We start from the raw sequence: 12,949 nt of genomic DNA on the forward strand, positions 1-12,949 counted from the left end.
CTCCTCCTCCTCCTCCTCCTCCTCCTCCTCCTCCTTCTTCTTCTTCTTCTTCTTCTTCTTCTTCTTCTTCTTCTTCTTCTTCTTCTTCTCACACACAATGCACATTAACTACACTCAGAACAGCCCAAGTGAGCAAACAACCAGGTTACAACAAGAAAAGTAGAGCAATTGAGATCTATAGATTCGGTGGAGGAGCGTCAAGCTACAATCTTGTCTACTGGATAAATTAAGGGTGCTGGGAGCCGAGTCATGCAGACCCATTTAGATCTCATTCACAGAAGCCTTCACACAGCAGTAGCCCAGAGATAGTTATTTTACTCAGATCTCTAGAAGATTTTGGAAAGGATTTTTTAAAAGGAGATGACACAAGAAGTGGGCTCGGTGGAAGTGACTGTCATATAACCAGAGAAAGAAGATGTGGCGAGGAGCGAGAGCAGCAGCCAAGCAGGAAGTGTGTGATTTTAAAGGTTCCTCTGACTGCACTAAGAAAACACAGAGATTGGAATCCTGCCTCTCAGATCTCCAAGGGAATGAGCAACTGGAAGAACCACATCAGAAGAAGACAGACATTTTGAAATCTACAAACCTGCGAGCCTGAGATCCTTAACACTTGGCCTCGAAGCCAAATGTTAATGAGTAGTGTTACATCAGCACTAAATAGCACCAAAAAACATTGGCTTCAAATGTAGGTAAATAAATTGTATCTTCTCCATTGTTCCACAACTACACTAAGAAGATATATTATAAAATGATGTGTTGGTTAATTGTAGCTCTTGGAACGTCCCTCTGATGGTTTTAGCCAGAATCTCCTAAAGAAGAAAAGAGAAAGGCAAGCTCATTTAAACCTGCTTGCCTGCCCAGTGCCCTACCAAGAAAGACCTTCACAGTGGGAACTAGGGCTGCTTAGGGCTAAGACTGCAGTCTGATGCATTAACTCAAATAATAAACACAGCATTTCAGCCAACATAAAATATTTCCTCATTCAATGTATGCTTCTGATGCCTACCATGTATCAGGTATCCTCTGAAGCCTGGGGATCTGCCAGTGGCTGGGGTGAGGGGAGCTTCTGTGTATGTTTTGTGTAGTCTCAAAGACAGGCAACTAACTGACAAGTACTGAGCCAGAAGACAACTTTGCATCCCTGTAGATTGTAAGAGGTATAAGGAAACAGGCCAGTTTTCCTGGGTATAAAAGCTGAGGAAAGACCTTACAATAAGGTAGCATATAAAGTCACCCTGGAATCCCAATGAGGACTGGACACAGAACACCTTAGGCTACGAAAGCAGCAGAAGTAGACATTCCAAAGCAAGAGAGAATTTCACATGCCTAAAAAATATTATTCGTGTGTTCGTAGCACTCAGTGGTCAGTGTGGGGGTAAGAAAACTAGAGACAATGTGGGCAAATCATAAAAGGTGCTAAGGACATTAATTTGATGCTCAGCCTTTCAAATCACAAAAGGAAGTGGTAAAAACAACAAATCATCCTTCCGCACTATCAAACTTATCTTAAAATGATTTTCAAGGCTGGGGAGATGATTTCCATCACCTGTGTTTGAGTCCTCAGAGCCTGCATGGAACCAGACATAGTAGTGGACACACCTATAACTCAAGTGCTCTGGGGAAAGATGGGAGGTGGAGACTAGACGATCCCCAGAAGCGCCTTGAGCTAGCTCAACGACAGCTGTATATAACAAAGAACAATAAAAGGCATTGTCTTAAACAAGGTAGAAGGTGAGGTCCAACACCCAAGGCTGTCATCTGACTACCACATGCGTGCTGTTCTGTCTCATACACATGCATGCCCATGCATCGGATTATTCACCCACAAGACAAAGCTTTTTTCTTTTCAAAGATTTGTTTATTTATGTTATGAGTACACTGTAGCTGTCTTCATGCACAACAGAAGAGGACATCAGATCCCATTACAGATGGGTGTGAGCCACCATGTGGTTGCTGGGAATTGATCTCAGGACCTCTGGAAGAGCAGTCTTAACCACTGAGCCATCTCTCCAGCCCCAATAAAAAGCTTTTTACATGAGTATGACTTTTAAGGAAAAGTAGGCCTTCAATGCTGATCAAGGTATGTGTTGGTAGTGTGTGTTGAGTAGATTTATAGTGACTTCAGAGTTTGTATGACCTCACCCAGCAATCCTGTTCTAAGAAACTATTCTAAGGAAATAATAAGTAACTCTCTTCACTAATGGTGTTCTTTACATGGTTATTCATTATAAATTTTGTGATAATTTTTAAGTCAAAAATCAGCTTCCAACAACACTTTGAAGCCTTGCAAACATGGTAAAAATAGTTCCCAAATGGGCTAAGAAAATATAGAAAAGTTAAAGACCTAATACTTCTATAGCAAGAATTTGGTTGTTACCACAAAATTCTTATATTAAAATTATATGCCCAGTGTGATTATGTCACAAGAGAAAGGTTTTCAGGAACTAGACTTAGAATAGAAAAAGTCACTCCCACTGTGAAAGGACACAAAAAAAGAAGGCAGCCATCCACAGACAAGAAGTGAAACTTTACCAAACATGGAGTCTCGCTGTCTCCTGACAATCTTAGATAACTAAGCCTCCAGCACTGTGTACAAATAAATACCTGGTGTTCATAAGTTACCCTGTTATACCTTATAACACAAAGAGAACAAGGACAACCACAAAACAAATGCTGTCAACTGAGATTTGATGAGATAACAATAACTCCCAATAGCAGCATTCTACTTCAAGTATTCAAACACAGAGGACCTTTATGTCTGCATAAATAGTAACAAAACAAAACAAATAGGCAAATAAAAAGTCATATGCCTTGATGAGTTAAATTCCAGAGGGAAAAAGAACTTTATCCTTTTTAAGATGATATAGAGTAGATGTTCCCACACCCGAGAGGAGTACTTTGTATGGACCCTGAAGTATACAGGTCCCACTGTGGGGTGTCATGAAAACGCTTGCATGAAGGAAAAGTTAGCTAGCCCTTAATCACAATGAAGGTTGGGAGTGAAGATTAGAGTCCAGTGAAGCTCCAAATGGAAACCAGATTGCTCAGCCAGAATCCCCTCCTAACATATCCCATCCTCCTCATGGTCATACAAAGGAAAGAGCAGAGTGGGGTCTGTGATGGTTTGGGTATGCTTGGCCCTGGGAATGGCACTATCAGAAGGGATGGCCCTTACTGGAGTAGGTATGGCCTTGTTGGAGGAAGTGTGTCACTGTGGGGGTGGGCTTTGAGACCCTTCTCCTAGCTGACTGGAAGCCAGTCCTCTTCTGTTTGCCTTTAGAACAAGATGAAGAACTCTCAGCTCCTCCAGTGCCTTGTCTGCCTGCACACTGCGATGAGAATGGACTGACTCTCTGAACCTCTAAGCCAGCTCCAATTAAATGTTGTCCTTTATAAGAGTTGCCTTGTCATGGTGTCTCTTCACAGCAGTGGGGATCTTAACTAAGAGGCTGAAGAAGACACTATCATCACACGGTCTCTTGTAGTCTAGGCATGCTTGAATTCTAAGGGCAGGCCAGATTTGGATTGCATGATAATATTACAGTAAAGAATCTTCCCAGATCAAATATTATTGACGTGATTAAACCAGCAGGAACATGGTGAACCACCAGTACACGTAGTCTAATTATCTATGATCCAGCAGGTTCTCAACATCTCCAAGGAGAGAGCTAATGACTAATCTTTCACCCTAGTCAAAGACAGCATAATAAATAAAACCAAAGTGTGTGTACTTCATTCTTTGTCTATCTGTACATGCTGCTCACAATAAGAATATGAGACATGAAAGGAATGTCCAACTGTGACCTTATTTAAGAGGAAGTAGTGTCTGCAGAACTAGACCAAGAAATTTCCTGCACCGCTCCCTTCGATGTAATGATTCACTTTTTGCAGATAACACTTTCTCCGCAGCATGAATAAGAGCTCCTCATTACCCTGGAGTTTTAGCAATTTATCCAACATCTTCCTGACTGTTGCTTGGTTTATGTATCTTCTGCTATACATCTACGGAGTTTCCTGAGTCTTGCTGTATGTTTTTAACCAAACTTGAAAGTGTCTTGACAATAGTTCTTTGAGTATCTTCCCTCATCCCTGTCCCCTGAGACTTAGTCACATTAGAACATTTGCTTTGACCTCTGCTGCTACTGAGGTACCTGCTGTTCTTGTTTCATTCCAATCAGTTTCCTCTCTGAGATAGACTAGAAAAATCTACTGGTTTGCTCTCAAGTCCATTCATGCTTGCTCCTGAGTGTATAGTCTTTCAGTGATAATTTGAATCCTTCGAGAAACACATAAGTTGGGCAAAATGCCTGTGACGCCAACTCTTGAGAGGGGTCAGAAGGAGAATCGGGAGATTGAGTACACTCTCGACTACAAGACACCCTGTCTCAAAAATGAAAAGAAAGGGGGGGAGAGGAGGGGAAGAGGAGGGGGAGGGGGAGAAAGATGGAATTAGACATCCAGTATATGAATTAGAGGCAAGATCTGCAAAAAGTAAAGATGAGAAGCTGAACAAAGTATACAGAACTCTTAAACCATGATTGAAGCTTTATTTCCATGAAGAATACCCAGGTCTGCAAGTGTTTTTGACAGATTTACTGCAACTTCTTTATCTAAAGCCATGTGCTGAAGAAATCAAGCATCTCACCCAAATGTGTTTACATTAATATCCTGCCATGTTCAGCCATTATCCGGGAGCAGCCTATAGAAGCTTGTTCTTGCTGTGAATGTTGTGATTAATCTAGAGAAAGAATAACAGGGCTTTCAGTTACTTCTGATCCTCACTGCAGGAGACCAGAACAGTGCATATTTATGACTTACCAACTGCCACTAAGTCCACTTAATCGTTTGAATTCGCTATTATATTTCAGCCGTGCAACTTCCGTAAGTTTTCTCTTCACGTTGTATTGTAATTGTAGTGTACTGTGCTCTTTAATCTTAAAATGTATTTATAATGATGGATAGCAACTTGCTCAGTGACTTACAGGATGGACAGAAGTCAAATGCATGCGCATCACAGCTGCCTTGGCTGGAAGGATGGAGGAAGGCATAGTTTTGTGGGAGTGTTATTCTTATGTGAGGCGATGGCCACGTTACTACCAAAATGGCAGTGAAAAAATGAGGTACATTCTGAGCCATGAAAAAAAATCAAACAAAAGGATAAAGTCAGCAAAGTAATAGATCATAATGCAGACTAACTTTATTGATCATGATCCACAACAGGAAATATTTTTTATTGGTACCCTGTACCAATAAAATGGCTTCCACATGCAACCACATGACTTCCTCCCACAACACAAATCCCCCATTATCCTTTCCATCATCTGTGACCCATGAAGTCAGTTTACGACCAAACTCCCAGGGTGGATGCTGTCCACCCTTTGATAGCATTTGCTATGGGTAATCTCCTTTTCTAAACTCACCTTGTGATTAATTGGTTTTCAGCAAAATGTTCTCGCATCAGCCCCTCACTTCAGAGACTTAATGACTTTAATCCTAGCACCCAGAAGGCTGAGGCAGAAGGAATGGTGTGAGTTCAGTGTTAGCTGGGATATATAGTGAGCTTTGGACAACCTAGGCTGTAGGGTGAGAGCCTGTCTGAAGAAGTGAATGATTATATAAAATCATCAACATGGTAAGGCTAGAAATAAGGGGGGAGGGAGATTTTCATGCAGATAAGAATATCAGAGTCCCATCTGGTCTTCTGATAATTACACCCCACAGCATCTCCACTTTGGTCACTACACTTGGAGTCAGGATTTATGAACCTGTGTGCATTTTCTCACAATCAACAGCTGGTTTTCATCTGTAATCTGAAATAAGATAAACCATCATAGAACTGCACCATTCTGCCATAACTTTATGTCCAAGTTTCTTTATTCATACAATATAACTAAGATCTGTTCACATAACCCAAGCAGACATTTTGAAAAACTCTATCCATTTAACCTCATGAGAACTGTAACCTTCAAGGCTTCATATTCTATATGTCCTTTTGTTATTTTTACATTATCGGTAGGTGCCAGGTAAAGAAAGTCTAAAAACCATCCAAATAGGATGCTTTAGTCTACTATGGCTATTTTCAGCTCTAGGAGTCTATAAGCCTGTGATTCTAATCAAGGCCTAGCCATCTACTATTCTATAACTAAGCCACACAGCAGGTATCGTTTAAATTGCTTAGAAACATACTAAGACAGGTGGTCCTTGGTCAATCTACCCTGCAGTTTTGATGGTCTTAGATAATTTTTGGCATACTTTAACCAAATCCTTTTTAGTTTATTGTCCATCATAAAGATGGAACAATCATCTTATCAAATACTGATCATTCTTCTAGATAACTCTTTCCCATTTCTCTCTTTTCTCTCTAGATTAAGTAAATGTAATTCCCCTACCTCCCATTGGACTGACTTTCTCTGCAATCATTGGTGGGGTGCTTCCTCGGTGACCCATTCTAGTTTCTCTACATATGCTACAAAGGGTAGAGCTGAATACCATTCACATTATCTTAACAAGGGTCAAGCCAATATCAAGTATCCGAGGCCCTTGCCTGGTGTGTTTCTTTCAGAGAGTGAAGTGATTCAAAATGACATGAGTCAATTTACCCAATGTGCTAGATACTTTCCTTTAAATTATCATTTCATACGTTGTGGAAAAGAGTAATGATGGGGAAGGAAGTTTAAGTGGGAGGAAAGTGGAAGGGTAAGAGACAGAAAGGGATGGGGAAGGATAACTAATACTAAGGACATTTGACACAGATCTATGGAAACCTGCAACTTTATGAACCTCATAGATAGATAACATATAGATTATAGATGGAGAGATGATAGATGGATAGATGAATAGATAGATAGATAGATAGATAGATAGATAGATAGATAGATAGATGAATAGATAGATAGATAGATAGATAGATAGATAGATAGATAGATAGATAGATAGATAGATAGATGAATAGGTAGGTAGGTAGGTAGGTAGGTAGATAGATAGATAGATAGATAGATAGATAGATAGATAGATAGATAGATGATAGATGAATAGATAGATAGATAGATAGATAGATAGATAGATAGATAGATAGATAGATAGATATTTTCCAAAATAAAATACTTCAACTAGGAATAATGTTCTTCTCAGAAAACATAGGTGGCCAAAAACAAGGCCCAGTGCCAAGTATGGGATACTGCCCCTGATATTGTTGGTTAGGGTTGTTGCCAAGACCCCAAAACAATACAATCTATTGCCCTTGTTCTTGTTTTCCCACCAGAACTTGATAGTAAGACCCTATTGCTTAAGATATTGCATACATTGATCACAAGACTTGGAGAAATCAACTTGAACTAAACAGGAAGCTTTCTCTAGGCTGGCTAGCTTGCATAATACCAGAAAGTATTATGTAGGCTATTGTGTGGGGAGTCATCAACGTTCTTACCCAGCTGAGAACTACAGTAAATGACTTGTGTGGCAAGGTATGCCTATTGACACAATAGTGGTGTGAACACTGTAGGTGTAACCAACCACTTTCTGTTTGAATCTAAGGTCTTCTCAGCAGGAGGAAATGCATACCTGGTGCTGTAAGTCTGGCCTAGAACACATGATTGAGAGCTCATAGGATGCAAAAGGGAAAGCTGTAATTATTACTCTGGTAAATACATATAGTATAAAATTGCCCCCTAACCGTCTATCTCTCTACTCATAGATTACTGCAGTTTCTAAAACTTGCCATGAAGTTTTTGGGCAGTGTATGGTGGTTCATGCAGAAACATGACAAGATTGCTACACTCATGATGAACTTTCAGCAACTATGATTATCTGCATAAGACCTTTATAAGATCAAGTCAGTCAACATTCCCACATGCAGGGGAAAAGGGGCTCATGAATGGCCTCTCCCTAGCTAAAGAACTACTGGAAGTTGATGGCTTCTGGGGGGGGGGAATGAGTTTTGTTTGATGATGTGACCTTTGTTGTGTTGACTCTGCCTTCTGTGGGCACCCCAACACTCAAAGACATGAACAGCACAAATAGAATTCAGTGTATTATTAAATAAAAATGGTGGACGTTAATTTGGGGGGCTGGATCTTGGAGGCGTTAGAGGGAAGAATGGAGACAAATGTGATCAAAATGCATTGTATTTAATGCTCAAGGAATTAATGAAATATTATATGAAAGTATCTTCTTGTATGCTTTTGAAAATTAGAATTTCCTTTTTATGACTTGAATTTACTTTCCTTTTTAAAAAAATCATAATATTCTTTTATTACGAAAGTATAAATTTATTTCAAGGGTTCTTTTGTATTGATTTCATTTCTTTGCTGTTGATTAATGTTTCTAACTTTCTGTGCAACCAAATATGTTGGCAGTTATTTCCACTATTGTTTTTATGGAAAGTTCTTTCCATTACTATTCTAGTTTTGTTTCTGTTGTGATAAAATTCCCTGACCAAAAGCAACATAGGGAAGGAAAGGGTTTATTTGTCTTGTGATTCCAAGTTATAATCCATCACTGCAGGGACCTCAAGGCAGCAACACATGACACAGCCACAGTTAAGGGCAGAGAAACATAAAAAGTCCATGTTGCCTGCTTCAGCTTCCAGCTAGTTTTCTTAACTCATATTGATAAAGACCCTGCTCATGATATGGTTGGTGCCTCTCACAGTGAGCTGGGTGCCCCCTACATCAATTAACAGTCAAGACAATCACCCCAGAACTTGCACACAGGCCAACCTCATCTGCATAGTTCTTCATTAAGCCTCTTTCCAAGTGATTCTAAGTTGTGTCAAATTGACTGTTAAAATTAATCTGGAATGACCATAGGAGCCAAGAAAGTAGACAGGGACTATGACATTGAGGACCAGGCAGAGAGGAGAAGCTCAGTAGATTAAATGTCACACAAGTGCTATCAATGGAGAACTGGAGGCAGGGGCTTAACTAGGGAAGAGGAGGAGGATGATACAGAGGGAGGCAGAACAAAGAGATAAATACCACTACAGATGTCTGAAAAAGCCATGCGGAAATACTTTATACACTATGGGGTGTGTGTGTGTGTGTGTGTGTGTGTGTGTGTGTGTGTGTGTGTCTGTGTCTGTGTAAAATTATACCACACAGAATGATAGTACTTCCCAGGAATTATGGACTCTATAACCAATACTCCAGGCAAGAGAAACCTTCCTTTAAGTTGTGGGTCAGGTGAATCCAAGAGACTCCCGAAATAATTTAAGATGTAGTTACTGCCCTCAGTTACCTCCAAAAGCTTGAAGGTAAGCTTTGTTACTGAAGACATCACAAACTTCAGAGACAGAACTTAGAAGATGCTGGTGCTGGTGTTGACCCAGAAGCCTCCTCCCTGAGGTCTAGTTCTCACTGTACCAGAAGGTGCTATGAAAATGCCAAGAGAAAAAAAAAAACAAAAAACAAAAAACAATCAATACTCTTACCCAGCTGTAAGCCTGTAAACCACCATGACTGGCCCAACCAGAGATCCCCCAATGGTGGGTACAATAGTGACAGTGCAGACATCTCTTCCTTTAAGACTATGTCTAGATGATTCTAGGTTGTCTCTTGCATTCCTGTGAGCTTCACAGCTTCTGGCTCCCTGAAACTCTTAACTCTGTTGCAGCCTCTTTGACCCCTCTGTAACTAGCTATTCTATAGCACACACACACACACACACACACACACACACACACACACACACACACACAATTAAGATTAGAATAAAGTAACCTGTGTTTGCCTCAGCCAGCTATCAAAGAAAGTAGAACTATTTAACAAATTACTGCACACAAAACTACTGTACATTGTGAGTTTGTTTCTCATTAATTCTGACATTGTGAAAGACAAATATGTACCACACTATGGACATCATATGTTCACAATACCTTTCTAGAGATGGAGCACACATTTATGTCTATTTGTATAAACATGCAAAATAGAAGCATAGAAGGGCACCATACCATTAACACTTGTTTTTCAGAAGAGTAAAAACTGTATTGATAAAGAAAAATTATCAATGTTTTCTTTATAAATTTCTGGATATTTTAAACAAGCTTTGAATCAGAAAGTTTTGAAAATTAAATTAAAAACTATATAACACAAGAAATCAGTACATATCAATGTAGTTTGATCTTTGATTTTTCTATGTAAGTATAAAATATAGAAACACTGTCAAATTAAAAGGCCATAGCAAATCACACTGCCAAAGAAGAAGAAGAATTATAGCACTTCAGAGGTCCCAATTTGCATTTGAGCAGAATTTGTTACCAAAATAATCAAACATGTCTGAGCATGACTGGACATATGTAGAAGCTCACAGGTCAGGCCCATTGGAAATTGGTTTGCATGAGAAAATGTCTTTAGGACGTTCCTTACAAAGTCTAATCTTGAATAGTTTAGAGTTAGGCCCAAGCTTTTAACAAGCAGTATCAGAGAGAAGAGCTAGTTTTCAGCACAATATAGAAATAAACATCAAACCTCTTTAGTTTTTAATGTTTTTCCACCCAGCCTACATATCTGAAGTATAGAGCCAAGGACAGTATACTAACAGAATTTTAAAAACTACCAAAACAACATCAATAACATTAATAAAAAAAAACAAAGAAACAAAAAAGCCAAAACAAAACAAAAAAACCTTCTGAGATGCTTAACAGTAATGGTTGTATGCTTTGGGGACCAGTTACAGACTTAGCACTAAAGTGGTTGTCAATATGAGAGGCATCAGATACATGAAGGGGACACAGTTCCAACAGCAGGAGTCACAAAACTGGTGGTGGTGGTAGCCATGGCAGCATCATAATTATGCAGGAAGCCCTGTCAGGCATCTACAGCTTTTTCATACATCAATGACATCACAGGCAACAGGGAAGCCTCTATATTCTGTTCCTTTCATGGATGTTATTGAAGTGTTTCTCCACATTCCTGTGGTCTCCTTAACAAGCCTTTTAAATGAGCAAAAACTGTTTTATTAGTATCATCATGTCAGTTGTGTGTGGCTTTCAGGATTTTATCTATTATCTTAGTCCATTTAGACAACTACATAACAGAATCACTTAGACTGAGTGCTGATAAAGATTTTAATTTTCTCACAGTTCTAGAATCTAGGAAACTTATGACATGCAGATTCAATGTCTCCTGAAGACAGTCTTCCTGGTTCATTGAAAGATCCTTTTTATCCCATTTTGTCTCCATTCAGAAACTAGGTCACAAACTATTTGCTACCCATGCTAAATGTAAGGTACTTTGCTTCAGCAGCTGATCTGCCTGTCTGGGTTGCTCTGGGGTGAGAAGTTGCAGTCTCAGGTTTAGCACCTCATAGTAAAACAGTGGGAGGCTAGGTAAAGCAGCCTCTGGTCTATCTCAGCAGAGAATTATGCAGGGGAAGCCTTAGGAAGGGCAAGGGAGGGAGGCTTGTCTCTGCCTTTTGTTCTCAACACTTGTAAGACTTTCAGAGTGTGTGATCACATGGTAAAAAGTTCACTAAGAGTTTGCACATAAATTCAGGTCATAAATTGAATAAGAGGTTTATAACAGAGAATGTCTATATATATATATATATCCACTAGGAATAATAATCTGGCTAAACATTCATCATTTGTTACTAGCTTACAGGTTCATGGAAAGTTAAAAACCATAACTAAGCTGTCCCTGAAATTTTGTATAGATAAACCCAGTCAATATCTTATCTCCTGTCTTTGCATCTGTGGTTCTGTGGTATATATCTTCTTTATGATCTTTGGTTAATGGTCTTTGTAACCCCTTGGAATATGCTCTAGGTTTTAGAAGTCTGTTGTTATCTCAGAAGCAATTAAGCAGTTCTGTTATAAAAGGGACTTGAATGTCATTGTCTGTGTCACCATTCTGAAATGATGGTGACCCAAGCATGCTAGTAGTTTCTACAGAGTAAACCGTCTTTGTTTTTGCATATTACCTGAGTCTGGGGTCTTCCTTCAGAAAATTTCAGACTCTTAAATCACAAGTGGCTGCTTTTTCATTATGGAGAGAGGGGAGGTCTCTCTGGATCATTGATACCACTCATGAGTACATAAGTTACTTTTTGTTGCTGGGATAAAATAACATAACCAAAGCCATTTAAGGAAGAAAGAGCTTGTTTGACTTATGATACTAAAGAAATAAGAGACTATCTCAGCAGAAAAGTATAGCACCAATAAGTAGGCATGACATCAGGAAGACGGTTCAATGCTCACATACTGAAATGCAAGCAAGAAGCAGAGAGCCACCTGAAATTGGCTTTATACTCTCAGAGCCCACTACCAGTGGCATACTTTCTCCAGCAATGGGTTGCCTTTCAGCTGCATGTTTTTGGCTACTGCTAAGAAATTACTATTCTATTTTTCCTTGCTGCTTGTCATTGCAGCTGTATGAATTGATTTACATCATTTTCACACATACTAAATAAGCATGAAATGGGAGATCCATGAAAGGCCTCAGCTTCTATTCCCACTGAGTTCCTGTGTGGCTTTTTGAGTCCTGTTTCACTGTCCTATGAACCTACTACCCTATGGATTCTTAAAGCAAAAAGACTGTCTGCTACTAATACTACTTCCCTGTGGTATGTCCTCATCTTCCATAAGATCTCTGGGAGGCGCTGTCTCTCCCTACCCAGCAGAAACAGCTCATTTCCTTGTCAGAGTCTTGAGAAATGTTTCCCAATTCTTCCCAAAGGCTATATCTGAGTGCTTTTGTAGCTCCTACATTTTAGTGACCCCACCTCAATAGACAAAGATCTAGATAGCAACAATCTCCTTTGTCCTAGAACCACTCCAATTTCCCAGTTCCCAAAGAGTCAGGAGACATAGCTGAGTATCAGGCCCACAACCTTCTCCTCCTGCCCAGTGTGAACACCTGTCTTGTTCCCACCTGGAGCTCATCTTTCTCCATTCCTTCTGCATACAACACATTGGAAAGAGTTTGCTACTGTGCTCAGCTTCCTGGGAGTTTCC

This window comes from Mus pahari, chromosome 9 (genome assembly GCF_900095145.1).
Source record: "Mus pahari chromosome 9, PAHARI_EIJ_v1.1, whole genome shotgun sequence".
Taxonomy (NCBI): domain Eukaryota; kingdom Metazoa; phylum Chordata; class Mammalia; order Rodentia; family Muridae; genus Mus; species Mus pahari.